Consider the following 16,354-nt stretch of genomic DNA (forward strand, 5'->3'; position numbering starts at 1 on the left):
TTCATGGTAAACATTGCCTTTGGTGTGAGATCTGTATCCTTCCAAGATAGAATATAAAACTGTTTGAAACATTGCCTTATTTGAAGTCTTGAATGTTGGTTTCATCATTTTTGAGAATTTTTGCATGATAAAAAGCTTCATTCGAACAACATTTTATATTTTTTCGTGGATAAATATTGAGAAATAAGTGGGTGAAGAGGTATTTTTGAGAACGGTTCTTAAAAATTATGATTTGCGGTGTCCACTGTATCTCAGCGCAGACTAATCAGAAGTGAACAAATCAAAGCAGCATAGATAGAGTAGAAGTTTTTCTAGGCCCCAACGTTTCTGTTTGATTTTTTTTTTTAATTTGAGATTCTTGGTGGTTGTTTAAAGTGTAAACTACGATTTTTCATGAAAAAATCCGCCATTATGTAGCTATAAAACCTCCCCAAAGTAACAAACAACAAAAAGGAAAACATTGGGGTCTGGATTTTTATATGTAAAAAGTCAATGGAAACAATTCATTACCGTAGGGTCTAACATTTTCAAGAAATCATATTTGTTCTTTTATAATTTGTTATAATGATAAAGGCCCATAACTTGCTGAGTTTTGTTCTGAAATGAAAATTTCACAGAATATTCTGGAAATGTTTCATTATAAGAAATTGCAAAGAAAATAATAAATGATTTTTTTTTGTGTCAGCTTTGAACGATACGCTTTGTGCGATGATTCGTTCGCGCCTTATTTTGGAATTGAATTTCACCCAAATGCTTGTTCATACTAAACATTTTAGAAAACAACAATTTTGAGTTATTTATGGTTATCGCATACTACTCAAAATTGTATCATAAATTGCTGAACATATTTTCGATTGTATGGGTAAGTAATTAAGTGGCTACCTTAAATACAACAAGAGATATTCACGATTAAGTTCAAGGATGGGTGCACGGGAAAAAATTTGAAAATGCGCCCCATAGTACAATAAGTCGTATTCGCGACAAAAACCAGGAAATTTAAATCGACAATCGACCTACCACCGCGGCTAGAATTATATTTGCAAATCTTAAACACAAATTTGATGTGAAATCACTGAATACCTCGAACCTCGAACACGTTTACTAGCGACACCTAATGCTATAAACTCCATTGCATACATTTCGGTAATTGTTAGTATTTCGTCCGATGCAAGCCAAACGCAAATTAAAACGAACAGTAATATGTTTTTGGTTCGCAAGTCCGATACCCAACCCATAATGACCCGAGAACTAAAAGCTTTGTAATGAGAAAAGATTGGCATTGCTGATCAAATATTGTGCTCATACTGTTAAGCACTAATATGACAACAGATTGCTACTATTCAACAGAAAAAACTATTAGCAACCACGTTTCTATTTTACTCTGTTTATTGATAATTATTTTCGATTTTATTTGACCTCACTACTGCAGTAATTCCTGATCCATACGCAGTAACGACCTTAATCATAAGGTCAGTCAGCGATTAAAGACATCCCAACTGATTCCAAGATTTCGTAATTGAATCGAAAGCACGCAAACATTGCTCAACGCATCACCCCGAAACTAAACAGGTCAAAAGCCAGTGACAATAAAACTAACGACCATCAAACACTCCAAGTGTCTTTTAATTGGATCCCCACGCCTAATCTCCACCGGCTCGCAGACGATTCGGCTGGTTCTGACTATCGGAAAGCAGTAAGGTATCATCACCTAACGAAATGCACAATGCGGCCGCCCCGGATTTGAAAGCGATGGTGTTCGCCTAGAGCTAATTTACAACCATCCAAAGAATCCGTTGTGAAGTCGAATCACTGGGTAAACAAACAACTGTCAAAAGCGGGCAGTTCTCCGTCCGCCCGAGTGAGTGGCTAATCAAAATAAACTCTCGAAGGAAACTATGTGTCTAACATGAGCTGCGTTCGCAATTGATGTCGGCTTCGGTTTGATTCCGTCCGGCCCGTCAAGCCCTCCTGACTACCCACCAAGCGAGATATTATTTTCGTTTCATCAAATCACTTTGCGGCACTCACCCGCGAACCAGTCCGTTGTTGCGAATGATGGCCCTCATCCGCCTCCACTTTGAATAACGACTGCCGTGCGCTTCCAATAACACTCGGAACGGAAGAGAGCTAAGGGGTCTGGAAGTGCCAAAAACCGAAATACATTTTCTGGAATATTTACGCAGAGAGATACTTACGAATTGTTATTCTAGTTGGTCAGTCAGCGCACGCACTGGACGGCTCTGACCAATAAGAAAGGAAAAAAAACGCCGCCGCAACCGCTGTTAGGTTTTCTGGGTCTAAATTAGATCGGAAACCACGTCTCGAGAGGCGATTCAGTATTGGATTTCGAGACTGGAATGTGATTGAATGAAAGTGAATGATTTAATGTTTGGGATAGGTTAAAAAATGTATGCGGATTTTTTGGATACGCTAAGCTCATGAATAATGAACTCAAAGTATCTCTGTTTTGATGATACGCAAGGTACTCTATTCCGATCGGTTTATGGCAAACATGTCTCGAACAGACATTCCTCGTTTTCCGGAATGATTGTTGGAAATAAATTATTGATTTGTAGATTGTATGAAACGCATACGCACTTGTACGTGACTAAATGTCAGAATTTATCAAAATAATCATCAAAACAACATATTCATCACTTCCCACTGGGAGTCACGTGAACTAAGGAATATCACCTACAACTCTATCATGGCGCGTGATAAAATAATTAAAAGCGAACTAAAAGTGTGCGCTCAAAGTGGTACAAAATTTGTACCGCAGCAAGTCCATGCCAGATGCCAGATAGCACCAGCGTCGGCCACTTTACCGCTGACCAATTCCTTCATGTTCCCACTGACTGGTCGGCTATCTAGCAAAATGGTCAGGATCCCGATAAAGCCCACGCCAACCGTCCGCTAGCCGGTAGGAGAGAAGGTGTCGACCGTCTGCCGTCCGCTCCGTTCAGCACTCCTTTCAATAAATAACAACTCATTCTCAAAGGCGTTTCGTAAAGCGTGCGCAATTTTTTCTATCGCTGAATTGCCATCTCGAAAAAACTCCAGTCCCACCCCCGTAGCTCTCTAGCAGGCGCGAATCACCCATTCCATTCCGTTCCGTTTGGTTCGGAAGCTTACAAAAGCGCATTTTACTAACATATTTGACTTCACACCAGCCATGTGCCAGCATGGAACGGCACGACAGCAGACCAAAGCCAAAGCACCGAGCTACCCAGTGACAGGACAGGACAGGACAGGACGCGCCGATAAGAATCTTCTACCGTACGCCCAAAGCTGCACGAATGAGTCGCCGAATGTTTGAAATTTGTATAATTACAATGTCATTACTTATGAGCACATTTTTGCGCTGCTTCGACTGCCGAGGGGTATTAGTGCAGCTGGACTTGTTTCAATTGGCGGAAATATTCAGTTTAATTATGAAACATTTGAATTATGTTGGCACCGTAACTAACTCATTGAAGAAATGGCAAATAACACTAAATTATACTAGCATGCCGATATGATAATTTATGGCATCGCTTCCTAAAACATTGAAAAAAAATTCAGATCCGGATAAATAATAAAACTACACTGAAGTCATTTTTTATGCGAATTTACGTACCGCATAAAAAACCGCATAAAAAAAACCGCATAAGAAACATCGCAAAAAAAAAGACCGCAGAAGGGAAACCGCATAACTCTGAAAATTCGCATAAAAAAAACCGCATAACTCTGAAACTTCGCATAAAAAAACCGCATAACTCTGAAAATTCGCATAAAAAAGTCCCATAAAAAATCGCATAAAAAAAGACCGCATAAAAAAAAACCTCAGTGTATTGAGTAATTTGCAGACATAGCTGAAGCAGAATTAAAATTAAATACAATTGTCACATTATTCGCCCTTTGTTGGGGTGCACGTTTTCTACTAGGGAATCGAATTACCTGAAGATCTACGATGCCTAGGAGATCCGCATGATTTTGTCTGAGTGGTTAATTATGGTCTCGGTTACAATTTTTCATCCGATGGGTAATTGGACAGACATTTTGCTCTCAAATTATGAGTTCTGATTTCTCATCAGATCGGTCACTCAGTCAATTGTAACATTGACTGGATATTCTAATCCATTCGAAAGGGAATGAATAACCCAAATAAGAACCAAGTATGTTGTACTGCTTTTTCAATAAATTAACTCAAAACCAATCACCTTTTATTCATTAGGTCTTTGAGAACCATAATGTTTTGATCAGAATTGAATACAGACATAGACATTTTTAGAATTGATGTTCTTTACCCATCAGTAAAGCACATTATTTTTCAAAAGCATTCGACCGTTTTCCTCATCAGCTCGCTGTGGAAAAATTGAGGCCTAGTGGATTCCCTGATTGGTTAACCAATTGGATTCTATCATATCTCACGGATCGTAATGTCTCCGTACCAATCGAATTCGGATTCGTTTCACGTTACTTCGGGTGTACCGCAAGGAAGCCATCTCAGACCATTTCTTTTCGTGTTATTGCGGATGTTTTTTCCAATCCCATTTTATCATAGGCCGCACTTCAACCCGACAGCCAGCAAGTCCAGCAGCCCGACATCATCTTCTAGGCCCGACACTGCCGGGCGAGACCCGTGCAGGTGGCAACCCTATATGTGTCAAATAATGTTACTCACTTTTTTCGGTGATTGCTGAACCGGTCCCTTAAGGGCTGAGGACAGTACCGTAAACTGGTAGGATTTTTGCTATTTTCCCGTTTCAAATTAAATTTTCTTGGAAACGGTGCAGAATATAGAAAAACCCACCTGACAATGTCTTCGAAATTTAGTTGAGAATATTCTATGAAGTATTCAGAATGATTCATTGAGTTTAGCGGTCGTGTTGTATTTTTTTTCTGACTGAAGAACTGCTGAAAATTGGAACGCTCGGAAATGCATACCTCTACTTGTTCATCGAATATCTCGGCTTTGAAGGCTTGTATCATAAATCTACCGTGACAAAGTCTAGATAATTTAGTTTAGATGCGATTAGTACATAAAAACATATATGTTATCGCGATAAAAATAAAGTCTTGTATTTTTCTGTGAAACAAAGTCAGTTTCAATGCATCCGCCACTTTGTTCGCTTTGGTTTCCTGATAGCATTCTGAAAAAGGATAGAGAAATAAAATTGGCTCCACAAAGGCTGCCAAACACACAGACATTCAATCTTTGTGAAAGTTGATTTTTTTTCCATTGTTCATTGGAATCCATGTAATGTCCAACCCATACGATAGATTAATGTGATAAAACTTCTCATCAAAATAAAAAAATGTATGCTGGCAACCCGGTACAGTTTGCTTATATACGAGAGAGTACAAGAGAAATACGATGCGCAAAGGGAATTGAGCGAGCCACGTGGTCGATTTAAAACTCAACACGTGACCCTCTGTCCTCAGGCCTTAAGGTGAAATATAACGGACACTTAAGTTTTCGCAATTAAATTTATCACAACTAAGTGTTCTTAAAATTTCGAAATTTTGCTTTGTCGAGCCTGAAACGTAAAGGGTTTCTCAATTTTCACTAAAGTAGTTAAAAAGACGTCTGCTATAGTTCACGGTTCACGAAAAAGTGAAATTTCCTTTAATGCTCCTGTATACTCAGTTCACAGTATATAATGTTATGTATTTACATGTTCGAAAATAGGTGCAACTAATAAAAAGGTGGGAAATACAAGATGTACTCGAGAGGGTGGACATTTCAGAGCCGCAATTGACTTTTGAAATTTATAAACAGTTACTGTTCCATTCCTTGGAGTTGGTTCTATAACTGAAAAATAGTGTTCATTGCAAAATTTCACAAAGAATCAGAAAATGCAACTAAAAATTATAAATGTTTGTCAAACTATCCGAAATTTGAAAAAGTTTACATAAACTTTTCACCATTTTCTGTATTGCTTGCGCGCAGCTGTATCTTATTGTGGTCGTGTCAGAAATGCTCGGTGGGTTCGGTTGCATTACGTCGTGAGCAAAAATTGCATTTCAAATAATGAATGTAAGAAATCGTTAATTTTCTAAGTAAGTATGGTTTATAATACTAGAAATGTCTAACTCTGTTGAGATCAATGCTTTGTTGTGCAATATAGCAATTGATTATAGCAAAACTAAAAATTCAACCTAGACAGGCTACTGAATGAATTGAATACAAGTATTATCGTTCATTTCGAACATTCAAAAATATAACATTTATATAATCTGATGCCAGAAACAGAATTCCAACTTATTTGGTACAATTGTTTTCGTTGTCTAGCAGAATGCTAGTACATGAAAGTAGTTTTATAGAATAATTTTGATAAAAGACTATAGTGGTAATGTTATGTGAACATCATTGGGTGGTATAAGTATGAATTCTTTAAAAATCTTATTGTTCAATATATTTTAAAAATTTCATATGTATATTCGTTTTCGACTGATTCGCAAAACTTTGAAAATTTGTATGTCCATGTTTCGAACTTATTGGTAAATAATATATGACACAAATCTTCGCTCAACGACAACGAAAGTCAATTGGAATGGAATATGTTGACAGTGAATGTCCAGTAATTTCTTATTTCGACAGTGTTTTAATCGACAATGAATTTCGACCGAACTCTATTGTGCGTGCCAAGTGAATACTTCTACGTAAATTTCATCTTATCGGCGGGAAGGTGAACTGGTGAACTACTGGAAAAGATACCGAAAATACTCGAATAGTCAATGCATATGAATGTAACCTCATGTTTGCTAATCATAAATGTTCATGGTTCTAATGTAATAGTAATCAATAACAATAAAGATTGAATTAGGATATATTAAAAGTGTGAAATATTCAAAAATCTATTACGTATCAATAAGAGTCTCTTTTACAAGACAACAAATCATGTGGTAAGCCCACTGCGCTCAAACGCTAAAAATATCACTGGTTTCTTTGTGTCGGTTTTGCTTACTATGCTTTGTTCGACGATTCGTTCAACTCCAGCGGTTTAAATTTTGCGTACATTTTTGGAACTACATTTCACCTTAAGGATTTCCTGAATTTTATCCGGATCCGACTTCCCGTTCCGGAGTTTGAGGCTAAAACAGTTCAATATATTGCACGATTACATAAAGTAGGGGGACAAAAAATGAACGTAAATCTCTAAATTGGACCCAAAAGTGTTTCAGTTTGCAGGTCATTTTAGTTACTCGGTTCGGGAGTACTGGACACAGTGCTTAAAAACTATAAAATGGAACTAAATCACATTCCTCCGGAATGGTTGCGCCGATTTTTTTAAATTAAAGGTATTACGATTCCATGAGACATTCCTGATTTTTTTTCGGATCCAATTTCCGGTTGAAGAGTTACAAGGTGATGAGAGTATAAACCCGATAAAACCCCCTGAATTATTCTACACTCTAGCCTACACATGCAACAACGAACAAGTCGCGAAGCTTTTGAAAAGGAATCATCTCAGTTCCACTCTTAATCTCATATGTCAAAACCATTAGCTGGAATGAGATCTGCTACCTATGTTTAAAGTATTCACTTGAGGAGCATAAACACAATTGATTTATTATATTATTATAATATAATATAAAATAATATAATATAATATACACTTAATGAAAAACTCAATTTGGAAGAAAATTACGTCGAATTCACTATTGCTAATTCCGGATATTACCAAAAAGTATCAGTGCTGGATAAGAAAAAGTTTTTGTAAAAAATGCTTTTTTTCCCTGAACAATTCTCATCTTGCTACATATGGAAGCTTGACAGGGAACTTAATTATCTATGTTGTTAATTATCTATTGAATGTTAAATTTTTTAGATAGATTTTTTCAGTCTAGGGTTCGATAAGTGATTTTTTTTATTATTTTCATCCGCAAATTTAGCCAATTTTGTGAATATCGCTAGCTCAATAATTGGATTAGTCATTTTTCGACAGTATTTTTTTGCGAAAAAAATGGTAAAAAAGAAGTTTAGCCTTTTCAAAAGACAGTCTAGACCAGTATTGGAAACCCAGAGTAAGCAAAGTGACTTTTTGTTATGAAGTCAATATGTCGAGATAGTTTCATTTAAATCTTAGAGGGTGCTACCAAATCCCGACACGGTTTGACGCGAAATTCTTCTTTTTGAATTCTTTTCTAACACCATTTTCGAAATTTTATTCCAATGTAGGTAATTATTTTCCCGGTCAACATTCCATATGTTGCAAAAAGGGCATTTTTAAGGGAAATTTTTTTTCGAACATAAAGTTTAGCCCTTTTCAAAAAAACAGTTTAGATCAATTAGTATTAGCAATCGAGACCGCCCGTGTGTTGCTACTCTGTTATTGATCATAACTAATAAAGCTTGCAAATTTTTTTTTAAACAACTTGCTTGGGAAGTAATTTGACATTGTGTAAACTGCAATAATCTCTGTATGCTGTATGCTGTACATGTTACAGTTAGAAACCAAGGAATCCTCAGTACTTCCACATGGATCACAGAATAGGGTTGTTTGTTAGTAAATTTTCGAATAATATTATCATGTATTCATTGCTCTGGGTAGCCGGCAACCGAGAATACGTTGCAATTTTATCACGTTTTGTAATCATATGTGCTTCCAGTAAAATACGAAATTGCTTTCAAAACTCGCAAAATTCCAGACAGCCTGCAGCCTGTTCGCTATCAATTGAGACATTTAATTCATTGAGTTATTTTTTTTCAATAGACTGTCGTAATATTGGGAAGATTTTACTTTTTTTTATTTAAAAGATATTTTATTCAGGCCTATTTGCGTACAAGCTTTACGTGGCCGATTTAGCTGAGTTTTTAGATAATTTTTTTTGTATTGGATCTCGTTGTCACCCTTTTTCTAGGGGGAGAGGAACTTCCATTTTCCTCCTGCGAGGATTGAGGGGCAGTTTGTTCGTGGTTCGTCTCGTCATCCATTGCCGTGGTATTGTTGTTGATTTCGTTGCTAATTGCTGTAGATGCGCCTTGTTGTACATTGTTTGCAGTTGCTGGTTGGTTGGATGGTAAGCTGTTAACTGCAGCTGGTGTACTTTGTTCTATAGGGGTTACGTTGGATGGTTTCGTTGAAGGGGATACTTCCCTGTTGTTGGTGACTGTCACAGGAGTACTGGGGTTGCTTGGGGTTGATGTGAAGGAAGCACCGTCGTCCTTTGGTATAGTTGTCTCCTTGTCCGGTTTATCACACGTGAACAGCTTTTTGGCAATATTGACTTGTATCCTCACCGAATGTCACATAAGAAGGTATAGGCCTTCTTAAGCGCATGCGTAACAAACGTACGCCATTTAGAATATCGGGGAAAAAATTCTTCCACTTTTCTTTTTCGATAGAGAGAATCTCTCCGTATTGGGACATGGTATGGCGAATATAAGGATCGATGACGCTTGAGGGAAGATCATGCACACGCACTTCTATAGCACTATCTTCCATACTGGAATGTTGTACTTAATGTTCTCGTGCTCCACATAGTGCACATTATTATTGTCTTTAGCGAATTGAATTGCATCCAACTCTTTATAGAACTGGATATAAACAACATTATTGGTCTCATTGCATTGAAGTAAATGCACACGTTTAATGCCAAGATGCATTTGCTCCTTAAGCAAACCTTCAAGTTCTCGTATCGAAGGTCGAATTTTGCACTGTCTGAAGTCAACAATAATTGTATTCTTTCGTACCGGCGGTAGCTTTTGTTCGTTTGGTTCACTCATTTCGAGGTCGTTCTATTGTTCTCTACACAATACTGTTCTTGGTTTCTTCTGTCCCCAACTTAAGCGGTTTTGTTTTATCGACTGACTTGGATGAGATGTAAGCCCGAACTGGGAAGATTTTACTTGATAATCATCAATCGAACAACAACGCCTTACGTGATACGAAGTAATGAATATCTATTCCCTAATTTTCACATACGTCCTAGTTAAGCACGATCGCAAAAAATATCTGCACGGTTATAAACTTCAGCACGCGTCTTAAACTTAGCATTTAACCCGAAGAAATGTAGATCCATCGATCAAACATTCCCGAATAATCGATGGAGTTTAGTCCGATGTTTAGCAAGGAGAACTATAAGACATTGTATATAATTGTATATAAGATTTATATAAGAAAAATGTCAAATGTCTCTAAGGAACCTTCTCACCAGTATCCTGCTTTTCCTATTCGCAATGCTGTAAACAACGCGAGATGACACACCTCTACTGAAAAAACACTCGCGGATGGGTTTGCTGTAAATCAATTTTAGATTTTCAGCTTAAATCACACGATTGGCTTGTAAATTTTCACGAATTCCATATAAATCTGATAACATAAATTTGATAACACCTACAATGATATGCAGATGGCACTTCGATCGGTTGACAAAGTTTGATTTTGGGGGGTAAATTCGCAGTATCCGTCGCCTGAATATTTTTGTAGTTTTACCAATCAGCATTATTCAACGAATAACAGTTTTAACAGTTTTCACAGTACACACTTGCCACAGCTGCACTATCACTTAAAATAACTGTTTCGACCAATTACTTTACTATAACGAATGGCATTGAGAAATTTTGTATGGAACGATTTGCGTTTTCATTTGAATCTATGTTTCAAAAATTTTCCATTTCCGAGAAAAGTGTGCGCATTTTTGTCACACATACAAACTCTTTCCGATTTCGACGAACTGATTCGAATGGTATATGACAGTCGGTTTAAAAGTATAGGTTTTCACAGCGATCGCAAAGCTTAACTATATGAGAAAGTCAAAAGTCGAAAAGGCGCTTTAGGGATTTTATTTTTGCGTTTAGGTGTCTAGTTTTTTTGTACCAGTTATTCTTTGAAGGTCCGAAGATTTGAAAAAAGTGCATACAGAAATAAATTCCGCCTTCTTGACGTGAAGTCCATATATGGAATCGCTTGTTACCCATTTTCATAATTTTGCCGTTGTTGCTCAAAATCGAGGCGATAACCTCAAGAGAAATTAAAACAGTTTTGTCGAGAAGTACTAGAAAAAATATGTGATTTGGCAAGCGTTTTGTAACTCCGGACACATAAGCCAGGTTGTCGTTGAAAGTAAGTCAGTTTTTCACGAAAGGGCTACATCAAATCTTTGTTTAATTTCGACAGCTTTATTTATTCATTTATTTATTCAAAATAATGCTAATGTAGAATTTGTTTCTTCCAGATATTGAGAGAAACGAGCCTGATGATTTAGATGTCTTACGAACCAAATCGATAATGAAATGACAAACAATTATTCCACAAATGTTTTTTTTTTCATAATCTGTAAACAGTAATTTTACCAGGCACCCCTCGTTCACCAAAATTTCCTTGGACCAAAGCCAGCAGATAATCTAAACTTCAAAATGGAACTGACTGTCGGCCGTTACCGGCAACTGCTACAATCGGCCATATTCCAGTGCCTTAGTCACAAAAACCGAGATCGTGTTCGGACCGTTCAGCAATAACAATCAAATATGGAAACTGAATGAAATGAATCCTGCCAGCAATAGCAATCTTCACTACCCCGCCCGGAAAGCCCGCGGGGAAGGCGGGCGGACAAGACTTGCACTACACTTCACAAAAAAAAACACATACACTCTGCTTCTGATGGAGCGCGAGATTGTGACCTAGAAAGGACAGACAATGAGTTTTTGTGTGACATCGCAGCATAATATGCACCGGCCCGGCACCATATTTGGCCCGACGATGGCCGATCGTCGTGTTCCTTCGGCGTCGCTGTCGTCGCCGGTTCGATTTCAATGGAATGGTAAACGATCGATCGATCGAATTTAAATACTGATATTAAGATAAGCGAATTGTACTTTTTTTGTGTTCATTGCAGGTCGTGCGCTTGCAGTTTAAAGTACCGACGAACGGAAGAAAGTTGACCTTCGCATACCAAGTGGGAGGTAGGGAAAAACTGCGCCAATTGAATTGCAATTCGAAATTCAGTATAGATCAAAAGATATTTGAACAGTTTTGCTCTCGTCGTTAACCGAAATTTTCAATTTTCGATTTCCACTTCAATCATTTATTCTACAGATGATTTTTTTTTCTACTGGTTGATAATTTTGCACAAACCCGTATCTAACGATTGAATATTCCCAACATCAAAAAAATCCTACGGGGCAGGAGTTAGCAATCCATCGATTATTTATTGGTAGCCATTAAACAATTTCTATTCGCGCGCTAACCACCGGCGCGGTTTTGCACCCGAGGTGAGTTATTATTGAAATAAACGAATTTAATTAATTACCCCTCCCTCTTATTTACTAAAACCACTGGTTTTTCCATCGCACGATTGTGTGTTTATACCGATCACAAGAAACCATATAGAGCTGCTCTAGTGGTGGTCGTCACAGGACCGGACAGGACAGGACAGGGCAGTGGACGACGGTGCATGCGGCCATGGACCAAGACCTGAAGTAGGCTATAACTAATGGTGCCACACCCGGGGGAACTTGGATTTAGACATTAATCAGAGCACAAACAAATAAGGTGGAACGAACAAACATCAGCCGAATGCGAATGCGGCAACAACAAAAAATGACTGCTCGGTAAATTACCATTCCTATTATTATCCTAATTCAACTTTTAACTCGTCCGATTGGTGCATTCATAGCTACTTGGTGTAGGCACAGAAATACCCACCCACCGACCGACCGACCGACTGATATGCAAATGTGCAGGTGCAGTTAAACTGCTATGGCGTGCAAATTCCTGTACTGTATTTATCAATATTCTCGCAGTAATCCCTCAAAGTGACAGATGGAAACTACCGGAGGTGTTAAAGTTATTGTGAACTGGATGGATTTAAATAGATTTCATTATACAAACTAGACAATAAGCCTTCTGATTAGTTTGCAATGGTTGACCAGAATCGCCATTGGTTGTAAGCTCTGTACAAGTTCAGTAGGCTAGTTATTATACAGAGGGTGTTTTATAAGAGCTCACTAATTTGAAATATGAATAAAACACATGCCAAATTATGAAATGACCAACTTTTTTTACTTTAAATTTAAATATGATATGGCCGCCACGATTATTTTTCACAAAGATCGTTCTAGAGGTTCAATTTTCAACCACTTTTTCAAGCATTTGAAGATGTAGTTCAGCAATGACACGTTGAATATTGGTTTCCAAAACATCATTCATTGCTGGTTCGTCCACATAAACAAATAACTTCACGTATCCCCACAAATTGAGCGGCGTCAAATCACACAAATGCGGCTAAGCCGATTGTTTCGGGCGCAGTAAGTGGCACCATCCGATTGAAACCACAATTCGTCCACATGAAGATTTGGCAACAAACATTCTTTGATCATGGCTCTATATCGAGACCGCACCAAACAGTACAGTATCGGGATGCAGCGGAAATTCTTGAACGGCGTGTGGGTTATCTTTGCTCCAAATGCGGCAATTTTGGTAATTACGTTCTTTATGGTGGGCCCCTCTCAAAATCAGAAACAGAAATAAAAAAAGTTTGATGTAATATTCATCAAATATTTTTTTTGGTTCTGTTTCTGTTTCTGATTTTGAAAGGGGCCCACCATAAAGAAGGTAATTACCGAAATTGCCGTATTTGGAGTAAAGGGTTTCAAGTGTTTCGTAATAGTCGAAACGACAATAATAACAGGCTTGTTACGAAAAATTTCGATATAAAAACGCATGAAACCCGTGCGAAGTTGTACACACCACTATTTTATTCAGGTGTCACTTACCGCAGAACTTACGAATTTGCGTTGGACACTTTCGACACGATCAATGTCGATTTGATAATGAGGCGACCAAACGATAGCTGCGTATTCTAATGTTGATCGAACTACCGCACAATAAAGAGTCTTCAGGCAGTGTATATTGGTAAAGTTCTTAGTGATCCGAAATATGAGGCCTAAGAGTTTAGAAGCCTTCGAAATTACATAATCGATATGATTCTTGAAATCCAATTTGTGATCGAGAATAACACCTAAGTCCTTAACCGAGGATTCACGTTTGAGGACATTTTGCAAGAGATGATAGTCATATGTAATTATTGAGCGTTTACGGGAAAAAGATATGAACTTGAAAACCCACTTGAATATATAATATATCATGATAAAAAAGACGGGTGGGTAGTGTTAGAGACATAACCGGATGACGTGAATACGATAAAAATGAATGATTCAGTTTTTTTATATTGAGTGATCTGAGTTATGAAGATCATATTTCAGATGGCATGTAGTGAAAATGATGTTGATACATTAGATACAACAAGAGATATTCTCGATCAAAAACTTATCACTCTATCAGCGGGTAAATTTTGAAAAGGCGCCCCATAGTAAGTCGTATTCACGACTACAATATAAAAATCTGCATAAGTTTGTAATATAAACACAACAAATATGTCCGCTTACAACACGTCACTTTGAGAAATTCCATGAAGACGATTTCATTTTAATTCTCCAACTTTTTTCCTGTCCTAAGTTAATATATACTCTCTAATGTACGGAAAATGTAACAGTGAAAATAATATTGCTTACAATTTTGTGATTTTAAAAGTAGTTGAACAGATTTCATCGGAGACATTTTTTTTTTTTGCTTCAAGATCTTCTTGCTCGGCAAGCTTTTCCTTCTCGGTAAGAATTTTATGGTAGACCACATCAGGATGATATGATTTGATCTTTTTAATTTCAGTTTCAATTATTGATTGCCTCCTGTTCAGCTTGTGCTCTCTGGGACAGCATCTTCTCTTGTTGTCGAATTTCACTCTGAATGTCTTTCTTTTCTTTTTCATCGTTTATTCTTTTATTCGGAGCATAGAAAAGCCCACTGGAGTTAGTTCCTGTCAAACTTGTTCTCCAGCAGGCAGAAAACCTCCTCATCTTTTGCATCAGCAGATTACAATCATTCATATGATACATATTCCTTAGATCTAGTGAGTCTATAGCAACTAAATCTAATGAGACAATAACATGAGGAACGATTTCTTGATAACGTTACGTGATAAATGAAAGTCGAAAGAATTGAAACATTTGTTAAATATGCGACACATGCGACACGTCGGATGTCTAATACAGACTTTTTGCGACTAGAAGAGATGACGGAGCATTTAAAGGCATTCAACACCATTTTGTTGATGTTACACCAATAAGTTGAATCATACAATCATCGGCGAACGATAGTTTCATACACTTGATCGGAAAATTTTGATCGTTGAAATACAATAAAAATATAAACGGTCCAAGGTGACTTCCCCGAGGAATTCCAGCGGTAACAGCAAATGGTGAGGTTGTACAGTCTCCTATTTTCAGTATCATTTCACGACCAGTTAGATATGATCGAAGCAAATTAAAAAATTATTCTTTAAATCCCAGTCTACTTAACTTAGAGATCGTTATGTGATGATTGATTTTATCGAACACGGCAGAGAAATCGGTGTACACAGAGGGCTTTTCATACGCGGATTATTTTTATTCGATTTTTTTACGCGAATTTCCGAAGTTACGCGGTTTTCTTATTTCGTCTTAGAAAAGCATTAAACGTCGAGATTTGGTGAAAATTCCGAAATTGTTTTCAAGTCAACTCTCTGACACTTAAAAAATTCACGACAAAAAAAATATTTTAAGATTACACCAGATCTCGACTTTTCATGCATTTCTTAGACATTTGACATAAAAAAATTTCGATTTCGGAAATTTCACAATTGTATCTAAGTCGATTTTTACAAAAAAAAACCTGTTTTAATCGACCTAATGGTGTGATGATGCCTTTCTCATATCAATCATAATTATATAAATAATACTGTGGTATTCTTCAAAATAATTTTCTTCGATTCTTAAAAGAATAACAAAAATTGGTTTGCTTGACCGTCTACTGATAAAAACTAATAATTGAAGAAGATTTGAGGTCGATTTAGAAAACTTTTTGAAGTTTTTCGCCCTTTTCAGGGATGGTATAAAATTTTTAACACACTCTACCCTATATTTCCCGATCCAGAGGTCGGATCCAGATGAAATTCAGGAATTACGTATGGGACCACAGGACATTTCATTTGAACCTAAGTTTGTAAAAAACGGTTGCGCCATCTATGAGAAAAGTTAGAACAAATTTTTTCATTTTTTTGCACATTTTACCGGAAGTCGGATCAAAATAATATTCAAGAATTTTGTATGGGACTACAAGACCTTCCAATTGAATCTAAGTTTGTGAAAACGTTTCAGCCATCTCTGAGAAAATTTAGTGCAAAAAACGTTACATACACATACATACGCACATACACACACATAGACACACAGGCATTTTGCGTACTCGACGAACTGAGTCGAATGGTATATAACACTCGGCCCTCCGGGCTTTGGGTCAAAATTCGGGTTTCACAGTGATTGCATAGCCTT

General features: G+C 37.2%; 1 long non-coding RNA gene across 1 annotated transcript; it reads left to right on the forward strand.

Annotated features, from left to right (window-relative positions):
- The first annotated feature begins 12,095 nt into the window (after positions 1–12,095).
- LOC131428792 (uncharacterized) lies at positions 12,096–12,731 on the forward strand. The gene is made up of 3 exons (XR_009229400.1): positions 12,096–12,199; positions 12,307–12,538; positions 12,604–12,731. It is a non-coding gene; the product is annotated as an uncharacterized LOC131428792 (long non-coding RNA).
- Positions 12,732–16,354: the final 3,623 nt, after the last annotated feature.

Source organism: Malaya genurostris, chromosome 1 (assembly GCF_030247185.1).
Source record: "Malaya genurostris strain Urasoe2022 chromosome 1, Malgen_1.1, whole genome shotgun sequence".
Classification (NCBI taxonomy): domain Eukaryota; kingdom Metazoa; phylum Arthropoda; class Insecta; order Diptera; family Culicidae; genus Malaya; species Malaya genurostris.